The following is a 16,513-nucleotide window of genomic DNA, read 5'->3' as shown; positions in this document are numbered from 1 at the left end:
TAAATCTCCAATTAATTATTATACCAATTAAAATGACAGAAGATATTTAAAAAATTGAAACTAAAGATATCTATAATATTAAATATTTAAGATCAAACAAACCATTCTGGGGAAAACAAAGTAAGGTGGAATTTACCCTCCTCATCGTCGGCAGCCGTCCGTCTCGAGAGACGATGGTGTAGCTTCTTAAGAGTCTATCTGCACCGCCGAGAATGGTTGTGCAGTCCGACTCCTCGGGAGTGACACGGTATCTGTCTCCTCCCGTGTTGAATCGACATCTTGCGATGACGCTGGAGTGTCCTCTCCAGTGGAGCTGAAGCGACAGAGCCTGGGCAGGGTGATATGGAGGGTCTGCTGTTGCCCATGCAGCAGATCCCCCCTCTCTTCGCAGCTGAAGGGTCCAAGGGAAAGACGGAGTCAATACAGCTTGGCTTCAGGTGCGCCGCAGGAGTTGCCGGTGTTGACTAAAACGTCAAACCGCCTTAGGGACTCCGGTTCCGGATTTTCTGTCGGGGTTTACTCCCTTAGCCTTTCCCCTGAAGAGGTATGCCGCAAGGCAGCGGAGGTTTTTTGGAGTCAGAGTTTTCCTTCTCTGATGATTTACCCTCCTATACTTTAAGTTACATTATTATAATAAAATAGTAAAATAGTTCTGTGGACATATATCAAAGACGAATAAATGTCTAGAAATATATTTCAATATATATTAGAGATAATGTTAAAAGTGACATTTAAATAAGGTAAGGGCATATTTAGTTATCTGGAGATAAGAAATAGCTGATTTTTAGCTCACTGTTATACCAAAATGTATTTTAGGGGATTCAAAAATTTAACATAACTATGTAACTTTAAATATATAAAAGAAAATATGGGCAAATAATTTCTTACATTAAAGAAGATAATTTCTTACAAACATAACAAGAAAAAAGTGATAATTTTACTACATAAAATGAAGGCTTGTTATAGTAAATATCTACCACAATAAAATAACCCACCCAAAGGAAACTGAAATTTATTTGTAGCTCATAAGGAAATCAGTGTCCTTACTAACTTTGTGACAGCTTGCTGTAAATTAGAGCAAGCAGTCCAACCCCCCAACACAACACATTACTTAGAAGCTGTTTATAGGCTATATTTCAGATCATTCCTTCACTGGGCATCCCCGGGCAATGAATAATCATAGTGGTCCTGAAAAAGATGCTCAACCTTTTCCATAATCAAACAATACACTTAGAGAAATACAATATTTTTCACCTGTCATATTGGCAAACACAAGAGGCTTGGTAACACTAAGTATTGGTGAGGTTGTAGGGAAATAGACATTATTAACCTGGGTAGATGGTAAAATAAATTGGTGCAAGTGAAGAAAAAGTTGACAATTATCAAAATAATAAAAAAACCCATAGTATTTGAATGAACAATTCTGTCTGTATACACTATTTGTAAGTGTAATCTTATATGTATGCAAATACCTGTGGGGCTATAAAGTTTATTATAGGATTGTTATTCAAAGCCAAAACCTGAAACAAACTACACATCAATATAGGACCAGTTAAATATATTAATTTGCATGTTCTGTAACAGTAAATATAGACATAAATATAGATATGTTGATATAGGTATAAATAAAGATATGTTTTCAGAAGAGCTCTATTGATAGAAAAAAATATATATATACTGTTAGAGATATATATGTATATAATTTGAATTTAATTAAGTATTACTACCATTTCTAAACATTAGCAGTCCATTTTGTATTTCAAAGTGTTAAATAAAAATAAAAATACACTAAATTTGCATAATGCAATGTCATCATAGGCTTAAAAATATCCCTACTTTAAAAAATAATTCTTAATAAGATTATTATGGAAGGAAGTAATTAAAAACCTGCCTTGGGAGAATATATTTACTGTTAATTTTGATTTGGATAAAATAATATTTTAATCTTATATTATAATTAAAGAATCATGACATATTGCATGACTTTCCTATAAGGAATCTTCCTTTCAATTTTTATGTACAAGTTCCCCTAAAATAAAATTAATCTAATTAGTATTATAATATTTACAAACTGTAAAACACCTCTCTGTGAGTATTAAAGTTAATTCTTTTCAAATATTTGTTATCTTTTATTTTTTTAACTACAGTTGGCATGCAATATTATATTAATCTCAGGTGTACACCCAAGTGATTAGACATCATATAACTTACTAAATGATCATCTTGAGAAATCTGTTACCCAGCTGACATCATACATAGTTATTAGAATATTATTGACTATATTACTTACACTGTACTTTACATCTCCCATGACTATTCTATGACAAATAATTGTATTTCTTTATCTGTAAATCTTTTTCACCCATCTCCCTATTCCCCTTCCATCTGGTAACCATCAAAATATTCTCTGTATCTATGAGTCTGTTTATTTGTTTTTTACTTTGTTTTTTATTTTTTTACATTCATTTGTTAATAGATATGTACTTACTACCACTTTACTATTTATAGTTATGATCTTTTTTTCCCGTCTTTTTAAAGTAGACTAACATTTCATGTACTTTCTCATTTGGTGGTGATGAACTCCTTTATTTTTTTCTTGTCTGGGAATCTCCTTATCTGTAGTTCAATTCTAAATGATAGCTTTTCAGGGTAGAGCGATCTTGATTGGAGTTCTTTGCTTTCCATCACTTTGAATATTTATTACCACTCTGTTTTAGCCTGCAAAGTTTCTGTTGAGAAATAACTTAATAGATTTATGGGAGCTCCCTTACAGGTAACTAACTGCTTTTCTCCTGCTGCTTTTAAGATTCTCTATTTGTCTTAAAACTTTTATGTTTTAATTATGATTTGTCTTTGTGTGGATCTCGTTTGATTCATTTTATTTTTGACATTCTGCACTTCCTAAACTTGTATATTTATTCCTTTCATTATGTTTGGGAAGATTTTTTTTTTTTTTTTCAGGGGAGTGAGGTTTATTGACTCATTTGAATACCTCAAAGAAACAGAACAGAATTGTTTTTTAATGCCTAGAACAGCGGGCTTGAGTTGCCCTCAGATTGTAAAGCAGCAGAAATGTTAAGCAGTAACTTTTCCAGATTCCTCCACTGGAGAAATTCTTCATCTCTACCCAGGTGATTCTCGTAAACATCACATCACACCTCATTCTAGGAACCTCTTTGTTCTTTTTCCTTTTAATATGTTATTGTTTACGCTATTACAGTTGTCTCAATTTTTCTCCCTTTGCCTTCCTCCACCCAAATTGCCCACCACTTCCACAGTCAATCCCCACACCATTGTCCATGTCCATTGATGCTTCATGTATATTTTTTGGCTAATCCCTTCACCTTTTTTCAGTAACTCCCCACTTCCGCCTCCTCTTTTACAGCTATCAGTCTATTTCATGACCCTATTTCTCTGGTTCTATTTTGCTCATTAGTTTATTTTGTTCATTAGATTCCTCTTATAAGTGAGATCATATGGTAACTGTCTTTTACCTACCACCTTATTTCACTTAGCATAATAGTCTCCAGTTCCATCCATGCTGCCACAAAAGGTAGGAATTCCTTCTTTTTCACTGCTGCATAGTATTCCATTGTGAAATGTACCAGTTTTTTAATCCACTCACATTCTGATGGGCACTTAGGCTGTTTCCAAATCTTGGCTATTGTAAATAGTGCTGCTATGAACATAGGGGCACATAAATTCTTTTGAATTGGTGCTCAGGGATTCTTTGGGTATATTTCCAGCAGTGGAATCATTGGGTCAAAAGGCAGTTCCATTTTCAATTTTTTGAGGAAATTCCATACTGTTTTCCACAGTGGCTGCACCAATCTGCATTCCCACCAACAGTGCACTGAGATTCCCTTTTCTCCACAACCTCGCCAGCACTTGTTTGTTGATTTGTTAATAACCATTTTGGCTGATATGAGGTGATAATTCATTGTGGTTTTAATTTGCATGTCTCTGATGACTAGTGATGTTAAGGACTTTTTCATGTCTACAAGCCTTCTGTATGTCCTCCTTAGAGAAGTGTCTATTCATGTCCTTTGCCCATTTTTTTTTTCAGATTTAATGTGTTTTATTGATTAAAATATTACATTTGTGCCAATTTCCCTTCCCTCTGCTCCCCTCCACCCGGTGGCCCCCCTCCCTCCAGTTGTCCCCCCCTTTTAGATTATGTCCATTAGTTGTGCATACAGTTCCTCCCAACCTCTCTCCGTCTATTCCATTCCCTCCTACCTTGATCCCCAATTCCTATATCATCTCCCTCCCTTTCCCCATTTCCCCTCCCTGTTGACCTCCCCCCAATATGTTTCCCGTACCCACAGTTCCTTTTCCACTCTCGTTGCCTATTTAGTTTGCCTTTGTTTCATCTCCCTAGCTTCTGTTTTTTTTAACCCAGTCCCTTTAACATCTCATATAACAGTGGTTTGGATCTAATGAACTCTTTCAGTTTTATTTTGTCCTGGAAACACTTTCTCTGTCCTTCTATTCTGAATGACAATTTTGCTGGGTAGAGTATTCGTGGTTGTAGGTTTTGGATTTTCATTACTTTGAATATTTCTTGCCAGTCCCTTCTTGCCTGTAGGGTCTCCCTTGAGAAGTCAGCTGATAGTCTAATTGGGACCCCTTTGTACATAATTCTTTTCTTCTCTCTTGCTGCTTTTAAGATTCTCTCTTTATCTTTAATTTTTGACATTTTGATTATAATGTGTCTTGGAGTGGTTCTCCCTGGGTCCAGTCTCTTGGGAACTCTCTGTGCTTCCTGGACCTGCAAGTCTATTCCCTTCCCCAAGTCTGGGAAGTTCTCCTTTATTATATTTTCACTCAATTTTTCAAGTTCTAGTTCATCTTCCTCGCTCTCTGGCAAACCAATGATTCTTATGTTGGGCCTTTTATAGCTGTCCCAGAGGTTTCTGATCCTCTCATTGTTGCTTGCCATTTCCTCTCGCTGCATTGGTTGACTGCTTGTTCCTTCTCCATATTCCAGTTTGTTGAAATGAACTCTGGATTTTATTTCCTTTCTTTCTGTCTCGTATGCGGTTTTGTTCCTTTCGTTATGAAAGTTTTTCGCTTCTTTCATATCTTTTTCCTGCTCTTTTGTGAATTCTGTAAGCCACCTGATAACAATGGCCCAGAACTGAGCCTCTGACAGGTTTCTTATCTGTTCATCTGTCAGGTTCTCTATCTGCTGTCTGGTGAGCTGCGCCACCAGGATTTCTATAGTTGTCTGCCTCATTTTGACAGATGCGTTTTGTTTTCTTGGGCTGGCTGTCGGGGGCAGTGCCTGTGTACGCGTCACAAATCAGCGACCCGCCGGCGCCTGCCTGTCCGCGACCTATTTCGCAGCCCTGTGGTGCTTTCTTTGGGGGCGGGGGTCCAAGATGGATTCACACAGTTATTCAGCCAGGAGACCGGGATCCGTCCTCCCGCCCCCCCTGGGCCTCACTGTTCAAGGCGATGTGGCGGCCGCTCTCCCCAGCGCCGGAGTCGCGCACCGGCAGGGGCTTGGCCGCAGCTGGGACTCCTCGCCGGGGTCGCGCACCGCCAGGGGCTTGCGCAGCTGGGACTCCTCGCCGCCCGCCGCTCCGGGTGCGACCGCAGACAGCACTGCCCTCTTTAACTCTTACCTGCCCAAGTGGCACCGCTGGTTTATAACTTCATATGTTGGACTTCCGTGTAGTTTTATTTTCTGGAATTTCTAGTTATCCTTTGTTTTGAAGTAGTTGTATTCCTCTTTAGTTGTAGAGGGAGACCTAGTGTGTCCGTCTAAGCCTCCATCTTGGCCGGAAGTCGGGAAGATTTTTTTTATTATTATTTTTTCAAATAGGTTTTCAATGTCTTGCTCTCTCTCTTCCTCTTCTAGCACCTCCATGATGCAAATGTTGGTATGCTTGAAGTTATCCCAGAGGCTACTTACAGTAACTTCATTTTTTTTTTTTTGATTCTTTTTTCATTTCACTGTTCTGATTGAGCATTTTTCTTCTTACTTATATTCCCAATTGCTGTTTTGATTATCAATTTTACTGTTGATTCCCTATAAATTATTCTTCATTTCAGTTAGTGTATCTTTAATTTTTGTTCATTTTATGGTATATGTCATTTTTTATGTTGAAGTTCTCACTAAGTTCATTGATCATCTTTATAACCAGTGTTTTGAACTCTACATCTAGTAGGTTGTTTTTGACCATTTTGTTTAGTTATTTTTCTGGAATTTTGTTCTATTCTTTCATTTGGGACATTTTTGTCTCCTCATTTTGGCTGCCTGAATGTTTTTATTTCTATGTATTAGGTAGAGCTGCTATGTCACCTGGTCTTAGTAGCACGGCCTTAAGTAGTAGGTGTTCTATAGGGTTCAATGGCACAGCCTCCCTGATCACCCAAGCTGGACACTCCCGGTGTGCCCCCTATATGTACTATGCACACCTTCTTGTTGTAGTTGAGCCTTGTTTTCTGTTGCCACATCAATGAGAGGGATTTACCCCCAGGCCTATTAGTTGCAAGCAATGTCTGTGACCACCAAAACCAACTTGCAGAGTATGAGTTGTGGAGATGCTCACCCCGGGGAGCAGAACTTACTTCAGTGGGGCTCTAGTGTTCAGTCAGTCTGCTTCTTTAGTGTGTAGCTTGTGAAGTATTTGGGTGGTGCTTCACTGTGGTCTGAAGCTATCCGTTGAGTGCACTAGCTCTGGTATATCTTTTGATTTGCAGGCCAAAGGTTAGCTGCTACCTTTTTCTGGGGCCACCCAGCATGAGCTACAAAACGATCTGCAAATAGCTGCTACTTGTGCTGGTCTTGGAGACACCCTGGCAAAACAAAACTGCTGCTAGTGCCAGGCCTGGGTCCACTTAGCATGAGGCACACATCATGCTGAGGACAGATGATGCTTATCTGAGGTAAGCATGAGCCAAAACAGATATTTGTATGGAAAAAACAATGGAAATAGCTTGGAAGAGCCCACATGTTTGTGAGGGCAGGGTCTCAGACAATCATCCAGTTAATGAAGACAAATATATGCCACCATCCTTCCAGCTCTGTGGGGTAAGGGGCAATCTCAGAAAAAGAATAATGGCCTCTGCCAGCACTTCTGTCTTAAGGAAAGCTACACTTCCAATTCTTATCCTGATGCCAGACAATTCAGTTTCTCCTCATATATTCCTGGCTCTTTTCAATCTTCTGCCTCAGCATTGGAGCTCAGAGTGAGTCTGAGTAAATCCATGTGGGGTCCCTTTTAGAGAAACACCTGGGACTTCAGGAAACTCCATTTCCTTGAGCTATAATCTCCACTTATTTGTACAGCCAGAAGTCATGGGAATTTTTCTTCCTGGCACTGGAACACTGTACTGAGGGGCCCAGTATGGCGCTGGGATCACTTCTCCTCAGGGGAGATCTACACAGCCGAGGGGTCCTTCCCAATGTTTATGTGCTGCACGTGGGTGTGGAACCAACCTGCTCTGCATCTGTGATCCTCCTACCATTTGCAATGTGGCTTCTTCTTTAAACCTCTGTTGTAGACTTCCATTCAACTAGATATGAAGTGGTTTTGAATGATGGTTGTTCTGTAGTTCAGTGGTAATTTTGATATGGTCCCCAATTAGTTATTTTTTTAATTTTATTTTTATTGTTGACACTACTAAAGATGTCCCCATCTCTTGCTTTTGCCCACCTCCACCCAGCACCCAATTAGGTTGAACAAATCATTTAGAATAGGATATAACCTAGATTCAATTCCATTTTCAAAATACTGAAGCCAATTTACCATTTTAAACGATACCTTCTTAAATTTAAAATTTCAAGATACTCTTCTCTTTTACTTTTAATTATTTCAAAATACAGGTACTAATGTGTGCTTTACAAAATATAATCAATTCTAAATTTGCTTTGGTTAATAAAGTACTTGGTTAAGATACTTGTGCAGATGGTTTAAAACCAAAAGCAATCATATGGATGATATAATAATTTTAATCATTTAAAGAGGTAAAAACACATTTTTATTACTTTTACTTCCATATACATTTCATTATACATAATGAGGAGACCCCCCCAAAATATAAATTATCTTGCAGAGTGCAGGCCCCTTGTAGTACAGGCTTTTCTCGCTAGGTGAGTGTTCTCAGAACCCATCTGTATCAGTGTATCTATCAGCTGGCAGTATTGTGAGTGGCTGCACTTGGCTTCAGTGAATTTTTCTTAAGACCTTTCAATGCATTTGCCCACTTCATAATGGGTGGTTTACAAGCAAACCTGCCCATACCATGCTGAGTATTCAGCAGTTTTTGACAAAAATGACATGACCCTATGATGCCCCACCTTATTTACCCAATCTTGCTTATTTTTTGTTTATACAGATGAAAAAAAAAAATCCTCAAAGGGAAACATTTTACCAATGTGGAAAATATGAAACAAAAAAATGGCGGAAACTACTATAAGACATCAAAATAAACAAGTTTAAAAACTGTTTTGAGCAGTAGGAAAAAAGTCTCGGTATGTATATTGCATCAAACAGATGGTATTTTGAAGGTGACTGAAGTTTAAACATATCAAAATAGATACACAATTTTTAAATAAAAAAATCCCAGTTTTTGGAGGTTCTTCCTTCATTATATAAATTGTATACATATATAGTCATAACATGGAAATAAAAAGAAGATAAAAATAGTAATTCTGCTTGATTTTTTAATTTACATTTTACTAAAAATTCATAGTCATAAGTTTAGGAGTGAACCCATTACAATTTATAGCCTTTTTAGGAGTTTGACTTGTTCTGACCATGTGCATCCTAAATACATAATTATTATAAACTTATAATTTGTGATTATAAAATTTATCTTTGTAAAGCCAATGGTCAGAACCAGCCAACCCAGATATTTTATATAGGTAATTGATTATAGAAGGGTAGGTATCACAGAGTCAAAGAATCAGTAGTATAGAAGTCAAAATCATCTAACTATTCCAGAGTCCTTTGTTTTTTGGTGTTTGATTTACATTTATACTAACATTTTCAACAATAGAACAAATAGTGTTTTATTATTTTAAAGCTATACCAATCAAGGATATCTGGATAATGATGTGATAAATCAGTCAATTTGAAGCTGACGGAATATCATTAACATTTCCTTTATTTAATAGTGGGAATAAGAGTGTTTTAAAAATTGATCACCAGTTAATGGCTAAAGATAATTGAGTTGATACTGAATTTTGCATAGAATAATAACCTTTGAATCAATAAAACCACTAATGAAAATTATAAAATATTTCTAAATTAATTTCTCTAGATATTTTTCAAAAATAATTAAAAATTTAAGTTATGTAACATGACATTATCACAGTATTTCACATAACATATAGAATGTATTTTTTAAAGTGTTCTGAGCATACTTTAACAATGTGATATTCTTTAAATGAAATTGTGCAAAGCTGCTCTTTTACTTTTTACCTCAAAAATATATAAACAATATTGTATTTACCTGCCATAAAATGTATGTTTGTGTAGTTCAGTCCTATGGAATCTCTAATTCAATGTCAATGCTAATACTTTTCATCTGACCTAATATTGCAAGGTGCATATATATAATGCAAATATGCAATAAAGACCAAAACAAGAAAAAAATAGCTGTTTATCAATTTTCAAGTATATTATGTTCTGATTATTTTAATATTATTCCAGTTATTCCTAACTTGGAAAGTGTTTTGCTTTGGAAACAATGATATACAAGATGATGGTTGGTTCCTAGATTATTTCATGAAAATGGATTTAGTCCATGTTGTATCTTAATAGAAATCCTATTAACACCTAATACTATTAGCACCAAGTTTTCATTCATTTTTCCCCCATGGAAAATATATATGGACCTTATGGTTCATATCAGTTTCCATATTGAGGGTTTTGCCCTTGTCTACAAAGAAAAATAGATTCAACTTAGAATGAACAGGAACAAAAAAGACAAAAGCTGGGATCTCAGATATAGAGTATGCAAAAGATTCCTAAAATTATTTCAATTACTTTCCCTTGACATATAAGAAAACTTGTGTAACTCCTGTTTTATTGATGTTACATCCTGTGTTAAGTAAGCAAAAGTAAGAACTTTATACTAAGGAGTAGCTGCTAAATCAACAAATTTTACTTCCTGAGGCAATTAAATTTTACTTCACCAAGCAAGATATGGTCACTGATGCAGTGCGAAGTAGATCTACATATCTAATAAGGAGTCCATATGAAAATGTTAAAACAAACACTCTCCCTTGCTTCCAATGATTCCTATTTCTAATTATAGAAACACTGTTGAATCTTTATAAGTAGCTTTAAACACCTTCACATTCTATAGTGGTATTCATCACATTGATCAAATGATACATGAGTCTTGAGTCTGACTTCCCACTGGAACAAGTGAAAAACTGGGCACACACGGCAATTAACAAACCAAAGACTTTGATAAAGTCTTACAATTGCATTCAACACAAGGCACATCATTGCCATAGAAAAAATGCATAATTTATCATGACTATATAATGACTTAAATATGGCATTTTGGAGTTACTAAATTCTGTATTCATTGTGGCCCTAATATTTAGATTCTGATACTAACAGTCCTTTCAACCTATTTAAATGCAAAGAAGGAATTGCTTTTATCTATCATCATCTGAGGTAACTCAAGTTATTTTTAACCAAATGAATCAACTAGAGGCAGAAAGGAATTTTGACACTGACAGCAATAAATGGCAATAGAGGCCCATAGAAATACCAGGAGTCAGGTCAATAACTGTTCTTAGTAGATGTGCAAGTTAGAAAATGAGAGAGAACCTGGGGCATTAGGGTTCTGATAGACCTGATGCAAAGATTCCAGATTTAATATTTTGCATAGAAGGCCTAGGTGAGGTCAACAAAACAAACTGCTACCTAACAGTAAACTCCAGAGACTCCCTCTTTATTACATGTCCACTTTTCTGACTAGTAAATCCTCATTTTATAGTTTTATAGATGTTGTCTTCTCCCACCCCACATGCAGTAAATATGCAAAATATTACAGAAACAGGGACAGTCTACTGATATTCTACAGTGGTCATGGTAAGTGCTGACCGTATAAATCTTGCAGAAGCCATGGGATACTGGAGGTTGGGTAGGAAAGGGGTTATGTGTAGTCTACTAGATGTCTTCCTTTATTTCCTCCCAATAAGCTCTATATATCTTCACTAATTGTATGTGTCTTGAGCCCTTTCCACAATGATTTTCAGTTCTTACAACACTCATTTTTGTGTTGACCCTAGATGCTTTCAGGATCACTTGAACTGAATACTCAGATATGTAAATATTATATTTAAAATACTTCTTCACTCTCAAATATAAATCTTGTTTTCCTTCAATCAGATTTCATAATCTTTTTTTTAAAATCTTACCCAGATTATCTACTGTGGTGGTAAGCTTTTTCATTCTTTTTCAATCAACATCAACTATACTAGGTCTCATTACACAGAGACCTTAAAAAGAATATGGTCTAAAAAAAACCCCAAAGAATTTATTGAAATATTAAACAATCTTTGTCAACCTCTTCCCCTAACATCTTCCTTTCATTTTAGGTCCTTAGTGGATTAAGCTTAAGGGGTAAATAATTTAAAGGTTCAAAAATAGTTCTAATATCCAGATATATTTTTCATTTACATGTCTTTGTAACAACCAGTCATGATATAAGATACAATAATCAGCCTTGCTTTCTTTTTTGGGTGATCCTTGAAAGCTGTTATGAATATTGCCAATGAAGTGCAATGTTGTGGCAATTCTAATAATGAAATGAGCCAGAGACTGTTTAGAAACTTGAGGCAATTCTAGAACAGTAGTTACACTTACTCTTTGCTTTTGTTTTAATTAATCACAGTTCCAACCATGTGAACTATTTTTGATTGAGCCAATACAGAAAGCACTATAAAGGATGCAGTGCAGTAACTGCAAATTTGAAAGCTTTCCAATTTCTAAAGCATATCTGCTCAATATGTTTCACATGTAAGTAAACCAAGTGGCCTTTTATTTACATTTCCTTTGTCAGAACTGGCCACTTTAAGGGATGAACCATTTTTTGATTAAACTAATTTTTCAGACACTAAAATAAATTACACCAAAGCAGGCAACCTTTTCAAATCTGTTTTTTAATTGTCAACATAGCACACTGCATTATTTCAGACCTTAAACATAGTTAAATGTCAGAAAATGTCATGTGAGTTTGGCTTCAGTAATGATTTGTTAATTATTCTACCAAGGAACTTAAAAAAAATCTTTAGCTATTGTAGCCTTTGATTCAAGATACTCAAACTTTGCTAAGTATAAAATGAAATAAGCTTCTGCTCTTCCTTTATGATCTTTATTTTCCAATTCTTTCAGCACAGGAGAACAGCTTCGGCATTACCAAACATTCAAAACACCAGGTATATTAGTTTACCCTGTCTCTTCTGTGCAAGCTTTAAGCCTTACCGGATAGAAACTGACAAAAGAAATGAATCAACTAAAGTAAAAGTCATATACTTATAATTTGTTAATTCAGGATTATAAACATTTGGATTCTGAGTTTTAATATTCTATTATTTTGATAACACTTGAACCATCTTTAAGTGTTGCAAGGGCGAGTGATCATTTCTTTATATAATTTTAATGGATGAGGGCAAGCTACGTGGCCCCTTTATCCCCTTGATACTTGAATTACTATAGTAAGAACAAAGTCATCTATGCTGAAGTGCCAGACCAGATTCAAAATGCAAATACTTCTAAGAAAAAGAACACCTTGGTTTAAATTGCTATCACCATAGCTGTGAATGACGAGAACCTTTCCAGACAGATTTTGATTAGTTTTTGAATTACTTGTTGAGATAGTGTCAAGGGGAAGGGTACAGAAGATAAAATTTTGCCTGGAGATAACTACATATATTTCATGTACAAAGTTGTTTATGAGAAAACAAAAGTCACTTAACAATAAGCAGTTTTAGAAGACTAAGTTTCCCCATTCCTGCCTTCATACTGCTCTCTTGATTTGGGTCATTCTCATCTCTGCACTGGGGTAACACCCAGTTCAATCAGCATTATAATCTCCTGGTTTAAGAGTGCTACCCTAGCTATAGATTTTGATATAGAATGGGCACAGAATCCTGTGATATTTTAAATCTCCTCAGGTGGTTCTGATGCACTTTCAAGAGTGAGATTCAGTCTTTAAGAACTTTGAATCATTTGTTGCATCTTCTATGAGAGCATTCAAAATAACAAATCTCTTCTAATCACTGTCCACAATCTCGGAATTTTTTAGAGTTCTTTGGCTATCTGGCTTCAATATCTCCACCATTCCACACACTTTACCAAAGCTACTCTCTCTAAGCCACACTTAACTATTTGATATTTCCCAAATTCTATATGCTATTCTATGATCATGCAAAGCCAATATCTCACAAGTCATATTGCTTCTCAGCTCCAATCCACTCATCTTTGTCCTGCTTTATGAGACTTGACTATGGGTTTTCCTTAGTGAGCTGGCACAAAGTAAGGTTTTGTCAATAAAGGGGTGATGAAGGGCCCCTGTAAGGCCATAACAGAAGAAGTCCCTCTTGTTCCAAAAAGCATCCCTCCTATTCCCCCAGCACAGCTCCCAGTGGCTTAAGGGAAGTTCAGCAACACCCACTCTCACACTCCTTTAGACCAGCTCCTGCCTGCAGACACCCCAGTGAAGATCTCAGCCACACGGTCCTGGTTCCTGTGAACCAACTCTACCTACCCTCATCCTCTAGCAGATTTACAATATGCTGATCCCATAAACCAGCTTGCACCCCAAACTTTCAGCAAATTTCTTCACCATTAGCAAGTTGCTTACTCACTCCTTCCAAGGAACTCTGACTCTTACTTAGCCTGGGTTTGGAGTGAGGAGTAGAGAGAGGGGGTGCACATTTCCAAATGTGTTCCTCCAACTCTAGAGATAGTGATCACTTTCTGTATTTACTATTTTTCATATCTTTGAGTTTTGATTTTTCTCTTTTAACCATTTTAGTAATTAACAATTCTTTATATTTCCCCTGTTCACATTAAACAGTGTGGTTTCTGTCTCTTGACTAGACTGATGAATATAGTCCTCTTTATGCCTGGTAATTTCTTCACCCTTCTATGTTCATAAAATGCAATAAGATACAATTAGAAAGCTTTCTCAGATGTAAATCCCCTCTGTGTCTGTATGGGCCTCAAGTAAAGTTAGTTACTGTTTATTCACTTTGTTCATACATTTTTAATACTTGCAAAGTATACTGAAATGATATCTACACATTCCCTCCCCCATTATATGTGAATTTTCCGAACATTATTACCATGTCTTTATCATTGTTCCTCTGAAGTTTAAGCTAATAGACATTAAATAAATATTGTCCTGTGAAGAAAAAGAAATACACTAAAGAACACTAAGTCCCTTAAGTAAGTCATTTTGGTCAGGAAATGACTTCAGAGCCTGCATTAGAAGTCTTAGAACTTATTGCAACAGTCACAATATTTTAGTGACAACTTACGACATATTGCATTATATAATGTATTTTAAGAAGTGTTTGAGAACCTTACTTGACATAGTTTAGTCCTTATTGGAGAAGTTAGTATCTTTTTAACCATAGGCTACATTTGTAATGGAAATGAGTAGGTTGTAAAAGAGTAGAATTTGCCATTTTAATTTTCTCTCAGCACAGGGAATGATTAGGTATTCAATGTAGGTGAATATTAAGTGTTGTACTTCGAGACTTCAAATATATTGCCAAATCAGTTCTTTCCTCCTCAGATATATCCAAAAACTTTAATCAGTCTATTAATCTTTCAGCATATATAGATAATCAACTATTAACATATCAAAGCTATGCCAATTAACTAGAATTCAGTGGAAACCAGAAATATCCAGTTATTGTCATTAAATTGGTTGGTTGAAGTTTTTGTTTGTTGGTTATTTGTTTTACTTTTCCCACATTTTAATTTATATTTACCATTTAACCCCTTATATGCCCCTCCCCCAACGATCACCACACTGTTGTCCATGAATCCTTTTTCTTTTTTTGCTGGATCCCTCTGCCCTCCCCTCCCCCTCCATAGCTGTCATTCTCTTCCTTACCTATGAGACTGTCTCTATTTTGCTATCAGTTCAGTTTGTTCATTTGATTCCACATGAGTGAAGTATTTCACATAACATAATGTTCTCCAGGTTTGTCTATGTTGTCACAAAGGGTAAAATTTACTTCTTTTTTTATGGCTGTAGTACTCCATGGTGTAAATGTTCTATAGTTGTTTTATCTATGTTTTATCCATCCTCTACTGATGGACACTTTGGCAGCTTCTGTCTTAGGATTGCCCTCCCTATGTACCACAGATTTTTTGAATTGTTGTGTTTTAATTTTTATTTTTTCAAGTTATCTTTTAATTTCTCCCTTGATCTCATGGTTGACCCATTAATTGTTTAATAGCATATTATTTAGCTTCCAAGTTTTGTGTATTTTTCAGTGCTCTTGTGATTGATTTCTAGTTTCATAGCATTGTGGTCAGAGAAAATGCTTAATGTAATTTCAATATTTTTAAATTTATTGATGCTTGTTTTGTGTCCCAATGTGTGGTCTATCCTAGAAAATGTTCCATATGTACTTGAAAAGTATGTATATTTTGTTGTTTTGGTGTGAAATGTCCTGAAGATATCAATTAAATCCACTTGATCTAGTGTTTCATGTGAGGCCTGTGTCTCCCTGTTAATTTTCTGTATGAAAAATCTATCTTTTGAAATCAATGAGGTATTAAAATCTCTTATTGTGACTGTATTTTTCATGTCCATCAAGATTTGCTTTACATATTTAGGTTCTCCTGTGTTAGGTGCATAAATATTTACTAGGGTTATATTCTCTTGTTGGATTGTTCCTTTTATCATCATGTGGTGTTCTTCTTTGTCTCTTACTATAGCTTTGTTTTTAAAGTCTATTTTGTTGCATATAAGCATCGCCACTCCAGCTTTCTTTTCCCTTTCCATTTGCATTAATATATTTTTCCATTCCCTATTTTTAGTTTGTGCATCTCTTTCAATTTCAGGTGGGTATCTTTGAGACAGCACATGTATGTGTCTTGTTTTCTTATACCTTTAGCTACCCTATGTTTTTTGGTTACACAGTTTAAGCTATTTACTTTTAAGGTGATTACTGATAGATACACATCTATTACCACTTTATTTTTAAACCATTTTCCTCTGTTTTTCTTTTTCTACTTCTTAAGGCAAGCCATTTAACTTTTCTGGTAGTACTGGTTTGGTATTAACAAATTCCTTTAGCTTTTTCTTGTCTAAGAAGCTCTTTATTTCTCCTTCAATTTCAGATGATAACCTTGCTGTGTAAGGTACCTTTGGTTGTATGTCCTTGCTTTTCATCACCTTGAATACTTCATGCCACTCTCTTCTGGACTGAAGTGTTTCTCTTGAGAGATCAGAGGTCAGCCTAATTGGAGCTCCCTTGTAGGTAACTACCTGCTTTTCTGTTGGGGCTTTT

This window comes from Furipterus horrens, unplaced genomic scaffold (assembly GCF_987537825.1).
Source record: "Furipterus horrens unplaced genomic scaffold, mFurHor1.1.pri manual_scaffold_1, whole genome shotgun sequence".
Lineage (NCBI taxonomy): Eukaryota > Metazoa > Chordata > Mammalia > Chiroptera > Furipteridae > Furipterus > Furipterus horrens.
The sequence above is the reverse complement of the archived record's forward strand: the minus strand, read 5'-3'. Positions refer to the sequence as shown.